The 14,382-nt window shown below is 42.6% G+C and overlaps 1 protein-coding gene across 1 annotated transcript in view; it reads left to right on the top strand.

The window, feature by feature from the left end:
* The window catches only part of nav3 (neuron navigator 3), a 503,241-nt gene that overhangs the window by 437,540 nt on the left and 51,319 nt on the right, over nt 1–14,382 (top strand). The window lies entirely within an intron of this gene.

Here is a 14,382-nt window from a genome sequence, read left to right as displayed (position 1 = left end):
CATTCTCCAAATAAAAAGAAAGGAAAAGAATAATCCAAATAATCACATTATATCTCTCTTTATAAATCACATTTGCGCTGCTCACTAAAACACTTAATTCAGTGAGTTTGTTTACTGTACCACGTTAAAGATCACACATAAGTATGTGTACTGTATTAGGAAATGAAGCTGCAGTAATTTGCCAAATTATGAATGCCACTGCCTCCGGTGTGCTGGAGGGAAGTACTTATAAAATAAAGACACAATTATACCATAACTACGTCAGCACGGTTTATGTTGGTGCTGCTGAGAACTCTTGGATATTTGCTGATAAGTACTGTATACAGTATATGATACCCAGCGGACATCTTGTGCTGACAAAGCAATGCAGTCTTTGTACCCAGTAGTAGTAGTAGTAAAGTTAGTATAATAAACAATCTTATGGATTGTTAGATCCGTTCATGTTGTGTTTTATAAAAAAATAAAGTAATATTGCATTATATGCATCCTAACCAAAAAGAGAATTTGAAGATGTTTTTTGAGGGGTCTATAAAAGTCTATGGACTTTTATGCCTCACAAATCACACCCGTGTGAAGCGAGGGGCTCTCTAATCATCGTACATCATCAGGAATGGTGGTCCATTGGTTCCCACCGACAGACTATGCTGATTTGCTCAGACACATCTGACGTAACTTCTCCGTTCATTGTCAATGGCATTTTTAATGTTAGTTCAGACAACACAAACATTAAAGCTGTATATAGGAGGGGAGCCCCTCAAAAAACAGCACATGGTGTGACGTAAAGCAAAGCAAAGTTCTTTGTTTACCCAGGGTGAATGGACTAAGCTCGAGATGCTTGTTTACAGCCAGACCCTGCTCATAGAACATTTCATGGTTGCTCAAGGGCACTTCAGCGGTGGTAATTTTAACCTGCCGGTCCGGGGATTCGAACTGGCGACCTTCCGATAACAAGACCGCTCCGCAAACCATTCGGCCACCGCTGCCCCTTGTGTAGCAGCCAAGTCTATGGACTTTTAATGTTGCTTTAAGCAGTGACGTCATGTGGCGGCCACAGAGGGCCCCCCCTCCTCACTTCACACGAGCGTGATTTTAAATTGCAAGGTTCTAACTGGTATTCACTCTGCCAGTGTGGCATTATTTCTCCTGTTGTTTACTTTTATATTCACAAATTCATGTTTATTGTGTTCTTCATTATTGGAATACTGTGTGAGGATAATCCCTTTAAACATGCTCTGCATCTCCTTTATATGAGATCATTATCTTGAGAATTACCTGGAACACAATTTCATCTGTTAGGTTAGGTGACTCTGCCCAGAATGACGCGTGTTTGGAGATAACGATCGATGAACGTCCCGCCATTGATAATTTAATAAACTGCCACCAAGCCCCAGCTCTGTTGTGGATTATCACAATGTAATCCTATTATATATGAGATAAATGAGTGCTATGGTGTAATTAACAAGGGTACACTCCCTGTTGTGTAGTTACTTTGTTTTTTTATTTGATCAATAAACTACTAATACTCAAAAATATATATATATATTACTCGGACCTTCAATGCAGAATAGAAGAATATTGCTTTTATTTTTCATATGTGACGGTGTCACACAAAAGTACCAAAAATAGCTTAATAATAATAATCTTACGATGCTTGTAAATGTGACATTTTAGATCCAACATTTGAAAATGACAAAAAAAAGAAAGAAAATAAATCATGTTATCGTCCAGATTGAGAGAATAACTACATTTGATCCACTGGAATACAGGTTCCTGTTCCCATTTCCTGAAAAAGTAACGGTTTTGTACATACAAGGTTTCCACCCGAGGAATATAATCCACGTGTTTTTGATGCAACATAGAATGCTGTAAACCCACTCACAGACCTCCTTTAGAGTACGTACAGTAGGTATGTGTACAGTTCTAAACGTTTGAAGTCAAGTCAGGGGCCCAGAGTAGACCACATGATGAGATGTTAGTTGATTGAATAATTCATTCATTTTGGGTGCTCAGTATCATTCACTGAGCCCCCCACCCCACCACACACGCGCGCGGCCGCGCACACGCACACGCACACTTACATTCGATCAAGCACTTGTAATGCCATAATCCGAGAAGAATGAAGGATTCAGTTGCTTCCTGTGTCAGGACGGTGGTTGGTGCCAGATATGGTGGACACACTCTCTCTCTCTCTCTCTCCGCTGGCCTGCTGTGGCAGCGGCAGCTGGCTTGCCGACAGTAGCAGCGGCAGACAGCTGACTGACCCCCTCATGCCAGCTGCTGCCGCTGTGCCATCCAGGCTGGCACCCAGAGAGTGGTGTGGTGGGGACTGTGCCATGCAATTGCAGACTGGCACCTAGAGAGTGGTGTGGTGGGGAAGTTTGTGCCATGCAGACTGGCACCTAGAGAGCGGTGTGGTGGGGACTGTGCCATGCAGACTGGCACCTAGAGAGTGGTGTGGTGGGGAAGTTTGTGCCATGCAGACTGGCACCTAGAGAGCGGTGTGGTGGGGACTGTGCCATGCAGGCTGGCACCCAGAGAGCGTTGTGGTGGGGACTGGACTGCCCACCACAACGTCTCCCGTCTGGCTTTGCCAACATTGGAAGCATGCAGGCAGGGAAACACTTGTCCTGCATGGATGCTGGTCTGTTGGTTTCAGACTGTGGGGACGACGTGGTAGAGATGATCCAGACACCAGACCAGGAGGAGGGCAACAGTTGGGTTGTGACTGTGAGCATGCAGACATGCAGACACATACTTTCATCATGCCCGCCACCAGCCCTATCAAGGTTACGCGCTCTCTCTCTCTCTCTCGCTCTCTCTCTCGCTCTCTCTCTCTCTCTCTCTCATGTCCTGCGTTTCCTCCATTTATTCACCTCCAAAATGGTATATGGATGTATTTGTTGATCTGCCTCAACTGCTTAAGCGGCCACTCATCAGAGTGGCTTTGCTCTACTCTTCTATTTAAGCGGTCACTCATCAGAGTGGCTTTGCTATACTCTTCCGCTGGTCGCCAAAGAGGAGCTTCATCAATTATGTCTCAGCGTGAATCTATATGGGCCGAGCTGCCTCCACCGCCTCACGTATTATGCATGAGATCATTTCCAGTCAAAGGCGTTTTGGCAGATCGAGGCAAGGCAGGCGCATGCAGTCTGTTTGTCCGTTGGCTGCGTGAGGGGAGAGACGGGACCTCTCGCCTTTGGGTTGATTCTGCACTGTCATCCCCTTGCAATTAACCCTCGGTAACCTGCCCGCTGACGGCTTGTCTGATTGTCTCTGTGGGGGCTGACGGGGCCCAACCAGAGCGTAGCGGTGGGGGTGGGGGTGGGGGGGTGCAAGTGGAACAGTGAGGTAGATCTTTCCCTCCCTCTCTTGCTCTCACTGTCTCTCTCCCCCCCTCTCTCACTCACTCTCTCTCTCTCTCTCTCTCTCGTTGCCTATTTCTCTCCGGGCGTGCAGTCGTTCCTCTATAGCGGCCAGGTGGGCTTTGACTCTTGTTCCAGTAGTCACAGACAGTAGGCAAGTCAGGGACTCTGGTCTTACTTACTGGTCATACTTGGGTCTTGAGATACAGCGACAGGCAGCATCCACCACCAAATAGAGGTGAGTATAGATAGGACTTGGCAGGTTCCAAAGCTATATGACAATACACATGACACACATGCACACACACACACACGCACACACGCACACAAGCACACACACGCACACAAGCACACAAGCACACAAGCACGCACACACTGTTCTGCATCTGTTTGCTGCTCTTGTTGTTTTTGTTGGTGGTGTTTGGTATTTATAGCATGTGTGTTCTGGGATTAGTTACAAATTCACAATTGGTTGTTAATTGAACACAGAGTGTAAAAATAGTCCCTTACATGTTCATTGTTTGTCAGAGTGATGTTGGAGTATAGTCGTGTGAAGGAGGGGGATAAGTGAGGGTGTTTCCTAATGGGAATGGACCGATCGTTGGGGCTCCAAGAAGTCATTAACAAGGATTAGTGGTTGTATACAGTATGAGGATGACATCTGCGTTTATGTGTTTGAAAGACAGGCAGCGTGAGAGATATACTTAATTACTTGCTTTTGAGTTACAGTAAGAATGTCTTTAATGTTTTGACAGATACACAAATTGCCCTACATGGTTAATCTTAAGAGCATTGATGTTTTAGCTTTGCTTTTTGACGCCTCCAGAAATCTTCAGCTGTGATTATAAAGCCATGAAGAAGCTTTAACCACTTAAACGCTGTAGTTCACCCTATTCTTGCTATTATTATTATTAGGGTTGTCCCAATACGATCACGTGATCCGAAATCCTACTATCTACAGTTGGGTGCCACCGATATTGTCCCTTATCATTTGACCCATTTAGGCCTGACCTCAAAATTTTAAAAGATCCTTCTAAATCCTCCAGTTTTCTGAAATAAATATTTTCACGATTTTTCAAAAATAGCAGACCTACAAGCTCGTAGCGCGCCACTCGGTGGCGCGCTATGAGCTTGTAGATCTGCTATTTTTCAATAGCTAAATTATAACATAATGTTTAAAACACCAAAAGGGGTTCCCGCCCAAAATGGGTTAACTGTCCTTTTGCGCAGATCACGCAAACCTCAGCAAAAAGAAAAGGACAATATCGATGGCCTCCAACTGTATCTACTACAAGCTACGAGCTTACGAGCTATTTTTGAAAAATCGTGAAAATGTGGCGCAAATCTTTGAATATATACTATTTCAGAGCGAACGTTGGCCAGCAGCCAATTACATAATTTTTGGGGCCCTTGACATGAAATAGTTTGAGAACCGCTGACACAGAAACATGAGGTTTTTCAGAAAACTGTCATGATTTAGAAGACATTTTGTAGAATCTGGTCTCGGGTCTGAAAATGGGTTAAATTTGTGTTGAGTGTTTGCCCCTAGTGTTAAAGCGAGGCTTCCATCCCTTTTATGTCTTATTCATACGACCTTGGAGATGTTCATAATTCATAATGACGAGTAGGATTACCTGAACTGACTCTTCCAGTAAACTATTCCTTGAACAAAGTATTATCGACACTATGACAGTAACCTTTCTCAAGTAGGCCTGTCACAACTAATACATAATCACCTAATCGCAATTATCTTTAGATAATCGCAATTGTCTTTTTCGCATCATCGTCAATCGTTTCCATGTTTGAAAAATGTCCATTCATTTTCAGACATTTTTCAAAAAATAGCAGGAGGAGCAGATGTACTAGCAATACAGCGCATCACTTCGCAATTTGTGATTGGAGTTGTTTGTGCTCTGATTCTACGCTAATAGCAGTGCTGTAGTATAAAGTACAGCTAGTAAAACGTATTAATTCTGAGTTCATAGAGTCGGACTCCCTTCTGCTCTAAATCAAGCGGCCACAAATCATATTATGTCCGGAGTTTAGCTTTCACAAATACCTGCTTTAATACATTTAACTCTAATCAAAACAGGAGCGCAATCGAGTGATGTTTATTTGTTTAATTAATGTTTTTGTTTAATTACATTGGTCTTTGCCATTAAACATTACAGTTAGTTATAGTTAACATTTGTTTGTATGGCACTTCATTGTAGAAATGATTCCTGTACAGCACTCTTCCCAGTTTGTTTTTAAACAACCAGGTTTTAAATCATGCCTTTTTTTTTAACACACGTCAAATTATGTGCAGTGCTCTTTTAAATGGTAAATAGATTGCGTTCATATAGTATTGCACCTTTATTCAAAGCACTTTACAATGTGTGAATATGTCACCCATTCACGCACAAATTCACACACCACAACAGTAACGGTTTCAGTGTATTGGACACTTCAACACAATGCTTAGGAAGAGACAGGGGTTGAAACGGGAACCTCGAGTCCTGAGCCACTTCCGCCCCTTGTTAAATAATCTGTCCTGTCCGTGATGAAGGACTATATTCTCGGACCCACGGAGGTCTCATGGCCCTGCAATTCCCACTCTAAATAGATATCGACCTCTCCATCAAGACTCTTTATCTCTCTAATATTGAGTATTCAGCATTATCATCCGTTGGCATAGCTGCCAGATAGCAATTTCTAGGGCTCTGGTTGAAGTCTTGATGCATTGAATATTACATGAGACAACGTTACATTTGCACGGTTGAGTGTCTCCAGCGTTGCATTCTATCACATGGGAGTAGCTATATGCATTGATGAACAGTGCATTGGTTTTCCACTAGTGTCAGCGATAAAGAAAGGAATTATTGAGAGTGAACACGCCTTCCCATTGTCATGTTTTACTGTTAAATCTAGGTTATTGTCTTTTACGAGGTAATCCATTTGACTGTGATGAGTAGATCAAGCCGTGATATTAAGTGTTGTGGAAGGCAAGCACACACATTATTCACTAAACAGTAAACACTTATGTTATTTCTTCAGGGGAGGGAAACTAAGCACATAAACATCTTCTTTCTCAGTGATGCCCTGCTTCTCTGAGTTGCGGCTTAGTCAACTGAACATTCTTCTGTTGTTGTTCCTTGCTCAAGACAAGAGTACTTTATTAGTAGCTCTTGCAACGGCAAATGTTAATCCTTTACTTTCCTGATCAGGAATTCAAACCAGCAGGCAGCCTTCTCACCACAAGCCTACTATGCAGTTTTAAATTCTCCGAAATAGCAGATCAAAAAGCTCACACAATGCGTCATCATTCAACACGTTGTGGGCTTGTAGATTGCCCATGCATTTTCTCTATTTTTGTGCGACACTGTTATAAATGGGGCTTATAGGTGATTTTAAACACGCTTCTCGATTATTTAATGAATTGAAAAACATATCAATAGAATAATCTCCATGAAGATATTCGCTAGTTGCATCCTTAATACCTGTCTTTCATGAGACCTTCTGTGGCTTTACGGTTACTCATCACATGGTTCCCACCTCCCTCTGCTATAGTCAGACCAATACCGCACAGTGAAGAAGCATTGTTGCATTGTTGTTAGTTTTAGCAAGCAGATTCAACTCGTATTTTCCAGATGCAGTGCAATCTTACAGCTTAAAGGGGATTTTGAGCATAAAGTTGAAAGTAGTGCATGTGGTTTGCTGTCTGCCCTATATCGGCTGAAACACAGGAGGGAAAGAAATATCCTCTGCACACCTTGGTGGTCTTTGCAGTCCTCTCTTCATGCTGCTCTGCACATGCAGGGTGCTCATTGTTTATTTAAGAAGTTATGACATAAAACAGCATCTCACCCTCGCTCTCCGCTGCGTTCGGGGTTATCGAGTTGCTCTAGCACTTATCGTGACGACACGGCCCGTCAGGGACGATGACGTGTGTCTTACGGCACGTGGGTTTGAGTTGAGGGGGGGGGGGGGGTGTGACGGGGTTAGGGCTCGATCGGCAGCCACCATTCTGTCAGAACCTTCAGGGGTGATTCAGTCCGATCCAGTGTCTAGGGAGATGAAATATGATGAAATATTCAGCCCTGGTCACGCTCTCAGGTCCCGTGGAGGAAAGGCAGGCTTGATGCAGTAGTGCTCTGAATCATGGACACTTTCAAAGAAATTAGAGAAACGGTTGGATGGCACTTACACCCGCCTTCTAATAAGAGCGCAAAATCTCTCTTGGAAGAGCCACCCATCGACTAATCTAATATACGGCAACCTTCCCCTGTGTCTTCACTATAGTCCAGAAGAACACAGTTTTCCGGCCACTGCTACAGAGCTGACGATGAGGTTATGTCTTCCCTTCTTCTCTGGAATCCTGCCTCAAAGCAGACCAGAGGTAGAAAACTGTCGTTCCCTGATGTCATCGCTAGGGACATTAAGTAAGCAGGAACTGGGGATGGCAATGAAGGACCGGGAAGTCTGGCGTGGCATTGTGAAATCCATGATCTCGACCGCGGTCGAAAAATGATGATGATGATGATGATGATGCAGTATTCCATTGACTCAGACCTATGGCTGGCTATGAGGGTTTTGAGACTTTTGGTGCCCACCAAAGGTCAAGTCAAAATCTCAAGGCATGTCTGTATTCATAGATCTATGAGCTCACTGTGTACAGTTTGTTGTTAGTGGGAATGTAAATAAAGACACACCACCGCCGGAAGAGAAGGGCTGAAGGAGAGTGAATGATTATTTTTCCATAAATCACCCTTTACGTCTGTGTGTTGTTTCGAAAAATATTGAACCAATGAACAGTAGTAAAAAGCCCCTCTTATGGAAGTAATTGACAATATATAAAGTCACAATACCAACTTTTATGAGGCAGTATTGCTTTGTTTTCATTCTTCATTTCATGAAAAAAATATATATTTTCATTTCCTGAAACGAGGTGGTTTCTTCCCAGAAATATACAGTATTTTAATGCAATATATTACAGTTTGGAAAAACCATTTACTATAGTAATAACTAATAAGTCTGAGGACTTAATTTTGAGACTGGACTTTCTTCTAGATAATGCGCCCATTGCCTGCCTGATTGTCATTGAGGAATTACATTTTGGGAAGCAAATGGCAAAGCTATAGGGGATGTTTAATTTGTGATTACAGTTCCAAGAGCCTTGCAACACTGATATTTGGTATTCATTAAGCAAGAAATGTTTTAATTATGTTACCCACATGTGAACAAGCTAATTAAAGGGGTTTCCCCCTGAGAAGGAAGATGTCACTAGGTATCTGAGAGCCCACACCCTAGGAGGGATGAGACAGCAAAGCCTGTCTCAAGCCTCAGGAAACAGAGATAAATTATTCAGGTGTTTTGATAAGAATTGGAAGGCAATGAGCTCATTTTAAAAGCCATCTGTTTCAGTTTTACAATTCGTTTGACTGGCACATTAGTGACAAACGGATTTGGTTATGTGACACAGTCAGCATTTCATTGATGTTATCAACTTCAATTCGGCTCAGATTGTAAGACATTGACTATCTGTAAACTCTGAACTTCATCATTAAAACATCCACGTGATCTTATTGACTAAAACCGATTCCTCTTTGAAGCAGAGACATAAAGTTCTCTCTCACACAGGCACGCACGCACGCACACACGCACGCACGCATGCATGCACGCACGCACGCACGCACGCACGCACGCACGCATAGAGAGATAGATAGGTAAACTGACAGACTGGCAGACGACAGACACACAGATAGGAGACAGGCAGGCTGAGTGAATAAACTAATGAGTCTAATGAGATATGAACAGCACTGTTTGTCTGTTGGCAAATGCCTTCCGTCGCTTCCCACAAACTCTCAGTAAAAGTACATCCAAATCACCAGAGACCAACTCGTTTTATTGGTGATCATCAAATGTAGATTCCATCTGCCGCTGCTTGCTGTCTGTGGGGCAGACCGGGTCAGCTAGTCTCAGAGGGAGAGGGCTGTGAGGACGAGGCAGAGTGGGTCAGTCTCAGAGCTGTGAGGACAAGGCAGCTCCCTCGCTGGTATTTAATCATCGACGAACAGCGTCAAGTGGGAGAGTAACTTTAATCAATTCACCACTTGAACCCCAGCATCCATATTCTGGGGGGGAACATTAGCCAAAAAGAATGAGTTGAATTGTGTTGCGACGCGGTTGTGAGCTTGTAGATCGGCTATTTGAGAGATTTGTTGTGCACCGAAAAAAGTGGTCCAAGTACAGAGCCAACTCAGGTCCAGTTAACCAAGCCTAGATTCTTTAAGTAGTTAAACCCCAGTAGACTGCAGGGGTCCCCCAGGGCTCTGTACTTGGTCTGCTCCCTTTTTCCCTCTACACACCAAATCTCTTTGTCAAAAATAGCTGATTTACACTATAAGCTCACAATGCATTTGCAGATTTGCTATTTTCGCAGAATGTTTTCCTCTTATGACATGCGTCTCAGAATAGGCACACCAGGGTTCAAGTAAGTGATAAAAACAGGTTATTACGGTGAATTTGCAGGGAGCATTTGTATAACTGCGGAAATGTCAAGACCCTGCCCGATGCCAGCTCCCCCCCCGAATGACACCAACAGAATCAGTCTGACAATCCTCCATGTGCTGTTGCATTCTGGTGGTGATGTAAAATAAAGAAAGAAAAAAGATGCCACATGTTCTCCCGGATACTAAAGCACCTAGAAACTCCCAGTCCACCAAGACCAATAAGTCTCAGGATCTGCCGCAGGAGGGTTAAGTGCAGATGAGAGGAAAATAATGATTAAAGGAAGCTACCTCAGTACGTTTCGAATCCATTGATTTCTGACTTCTGGCTTTGCTTGCCTGTTGTGTTCAGATCAGAAACCCTTTGACTTTTGTTTGATATCAAGCTATACAAAGCCTAGGAAAAGGGGTTATTCGGGGCTTTCACATAGGAACTGCTTGGAAGATGGTGTTTTGGGGGTTTGGAAGGATGGTGGAGGTGCATGCGGAGGGTTATGCCGCTATGCAGTAAATGCACTTAGCAGCACTTTTATATTGCACTTGGGGACATGGTTATGGGTTCAGCACCTTTACCATGCAGCTTTACTTGAGTATTTCCAATTTCCAGTACTTGTACTTCTACTCCACTACATCTCAGAGACAACATTTTTACTTTTACTCCACTACAATTATTTGAAAACTTTAGTTACTAGTTACTTTGGCGATTTTTATTTTGATGTGATGCATTGTGAGCTTGTAGATCTGATTTTGTACACATTTTGAACTTGTGAAATGGGAAATTCTGCAATATGTATCTCTTTTACTTTTAGTACTTCAAGTACATTTTGATGCCGATACTTTTGTTCAAGTACATTTTCAATTTCGTACTTTTACTTGTAACTCTAGGGCCCGACTCACACCTTTAAAACATTGATGCATGCTTGTTGTATGAATGTTGTAAGTGTCATGGCCGCCCCAATGCATTTCCAATGGAAGTCACATGGTTTGTAGTTCACATTTTGGACTACAAGCTGTTGTATGGCTTTCGGCTGTGTTTCGACTGCGCCCCTCCCCCTCATACAACACAAATGTTGTGTCAAACCATGTGACTCCCATTGGAAATACATTGGGGCAAGCTGTATCACACCCTTTGCATACAACAAGCATACATCAATCTGTTGCGACCGTGTGAGTCAGGCCTAAGTAGTTCTAAATTGCAGTATTGGTATTTTTACTAAGTAGTAAGTAAAAACAATTGAGTACTTTTTCCACCACTGGGGTGTGAGGTTTGGTCTCTCATAATGTTGGAGACGTGTTCACGAAGACGGCTCACGCAGATGTCTCCCCGGTTTGAGCGTGGGCAGCGTATCATCATCCACTGGGCTATTTTGACTATATGTACTGCACCTTCTTCTTTCCTGGCTGACTTTATGAAAGTATAAATACCCGACTGTATACAGCAGTACTACAGGATATGCTCTCGGTAGCAGTTGATCATCCGTTTGTACGGGAGTCAGTTATGCCTCAGGGGTCTCAGAAAGAAGAGCTGCTGCTGAGCAGCAGGGAGGGAGGTGTTCAGGCCCCAGGTGAGGTCTTCGATCAGATAATGTGGACTTCCAGGAAAATGAAACTAGCAACGGTTCATCCTATACCTACCTCTTCCCTGTCGATCCAATGTTGCGTCAATTACTTCAATAACGAAGGTTCTTTCAAATAACCTGATGCCAAATCCCTTCTTCTTACTGACGTACGGTATCCACACAGTATTTCATTCTGTGCCAGCTCTATGTAGGTAATAATAATACAAAAAAAGAAAATCCCACCAGGCAACAGCAGATCCGCAATAAGGAAGTCATTTCTTTTCACTCCCTTCATACAACCCCATCACTTAGGTTTCATTCCAATAATGGCTTCCCCCCCCCAAGCCATTACTACAGTGATGGGTGGGATAAAAACTGAAATGGCAAACTGAGAGATTGGATGTGGCAAAATAATAAATAGCCTAGTATCTAGGTCAATAACAAAGACTATTGGCTTTTGCTATTCCTGGTTTCAACCATTTTGTGGAACTGAAATTGTCCAACAGCACAGTAAATAAATAAATAAATAAACGTACCAAACTCAAGAGAGACTTTGAGTATGAATTGTTTGTGCATAAAATATTATAAAATATCACAGACAGCGAAGTGTGTTATATTGCATTGCAGCTCATATTGCTGGTCAAACTTTTCCCATTAACCCATTTTGACCTGAGATCAGATTCTAAAAAATGTCTTCTACGTCCTGACAGTTTTCTGAAAAAGCTTGGTGGCGCGCTATGAGCTATGAGCGCTATGAGCTTGTAGATCTGCTATTTTTCAATAGCTAAAGCATAACATAATGCTAACACCAAAACGGGTTCCCGCCCAAAAGGGGTTAAGATTGATGCCTGCCTGCCCCACAGTGTGTATTTGATAATGGCAGAATCAATTCATCCCTGCATCACTAGACAACTGGGCCGCAAGGATTCTACCCGGCACTGTTTATATTATACATCTATTATACAGTGTCAGAATGAAACCAGACGTGCAAATTATGGCAAATTATCATCTCTGTCAAAATGGTTAGTGTTCCATTTCTCTCTGAGACATACAAGTCATTTTGCTTAACTACCAACTTAACTTATATGAATGAAGAAACAAACCACTTAGCCACACGCATGCTTCGTTCGTTGTGTGGAAAAGGATGAAATAGACAATCTACGAGCTCAATACGTGTCACAATTCAACACGTAGATCTGCTGTTTTCGCAAAAATGTTAATCCATTTTTTAATGTTCATCTATTTTGACATATACCAAATAGGCATGAAAGGGTTTGTTTAGTTATTTAATATATATATATATTTTATTTATATAAAAAAAGCTTCAGAAAAACAATAATGCATCTTCTTTAGAAAAATAAGTTAACCAGGTGCTCAACGGAGATAGCAAAACGTGATAATGATAAAAACCGAGGCAACTGCCAACATGTTTCGACCAACAAGGTCTTCATCAGGGCCCTGATGATTCAATAAAGGCGTTCCTGGTTTTTAACTTTGAGTGCCCGGATCCTCTCTTTTTTATCAATGCATCTTCTTTGGTGGACGCACGCACACCCTGTCTCTCCTCAGTCCTCACTGCCTCAGCTCAAACACTCACCTCTACCATCCTCCATTGTGAGCTTTTTGAAAATGACTCATTATGTTCAGCCTGTCTTTGAGTTTCATCTTTGTCTCGGATGGATTCTAGACGGCAGGCTTATTGATGTACTGAAAAAGTGTCATTAACTTCCATAGGTTTTTTTTTGTTCTGTCCTCATGAATGTGGGCTCAACTAAAGGGTGTCTCATTGAATTATTATTATTAATAGGTTTTTTTTTGTTCTGTCCTCATGAATGTGGGCTCAACTAAAGGGTGTCTCATTGAATTATTATTATTATGATATTGATCACAAGAGGTTTTGTTTCAATGATTGAACTCTGTCTGCTGCAGTGTTCTGGCTGAGACTTAATTTATTGCCCCCTCAGAGTTTTAGAATTGGCACTACACGCACGCACGCGTGTGCGTAGGCGTGTGTGTGTGTGTGTGTGCGTGTGTGCGTGCGTGTGTGTGCGCGCGTGCACGTCTTAAGATAGAGAGAAGACAATGTTGCTAATTCGTCATTATTGAAGGTGATTTATTAAGTGCGATGGGAGAAATTGGCATTTCTAATAACTACAACACATTGCCAGATTTTTCCCTCAGCCTAATTTCATGATAATTAAAATGTGTTTGTGTGGGAATGATCACCGTTTGATCATTTGGTCCATATGGTCTCCATTTAGGCCTCTTTGAATCTGTCAACGTTCTCAAAGCGTCTCTAAAGTAATGACTATGCTAATGACAATTCATTTATTCCTCCGCACAGTCTGATTTAATGGGAAGCTTAATACGCATGATTAATGAGCTGGGCCCTTTTTTTGGTTGGAACGACTCAAATGCCCACAAGTCAACGGCACCCAAATGAGGATTGAAAATGGAGCCCAGGCATTCCACTGGACTAATTAGGTGATTATACTTGATCTGAAAGCCAGGCGAGGACGTAGATTGAGCACCAGGTCTTCTGGACACGTACCTGTTAACCGTTTCCGTCCGTAGGACGTAACCACACGTCCTAGGGAATCCAATCGAGTGGTTTTGATCTGATATACTAAGCGCTTCATTTCTGACTTCAACATGCCTCTCGTTCAATATATGAACGCTTTTTGGATCGTGTATCGTATAAATGAAATCGGCAAGGTAAGCTAGCAAAAATATTTCTCAGTTCAGAGTTCAGAGTAAAAGTGGCCATGTCTTTCCGGCACCCCAGAGCTTCTATTTTGAAGGAATCCCGGCACTGATTGTGTTAATGAAGACTGAGCATCAAGGAGATAGTTGTAATAATTATATGCAGGCTAGACCACCAGGGTCTGTGTGGAGGAGGACATGATGAACCCAACACCCCCAGAACCTCGTAGGACAGTGAAGCCAGCCGACGCATGGTGGTCAAATCTGGTA

Source organism: Electrona antarctica (assembly GCF_951216825.1).
Source record: "Electrona antarctica genome assembly, chromosome: 23".
NCBI lineage: Eukaryota > Metazoa > Chordata > Actinopteri > Myctophiformes > Myctophidae > Electrona > Electrona antarctica.
Note: the sequence above shows the minus strand (reverse complement) of the source record. Positions and strands in the feature narration are given on the sequence as shown.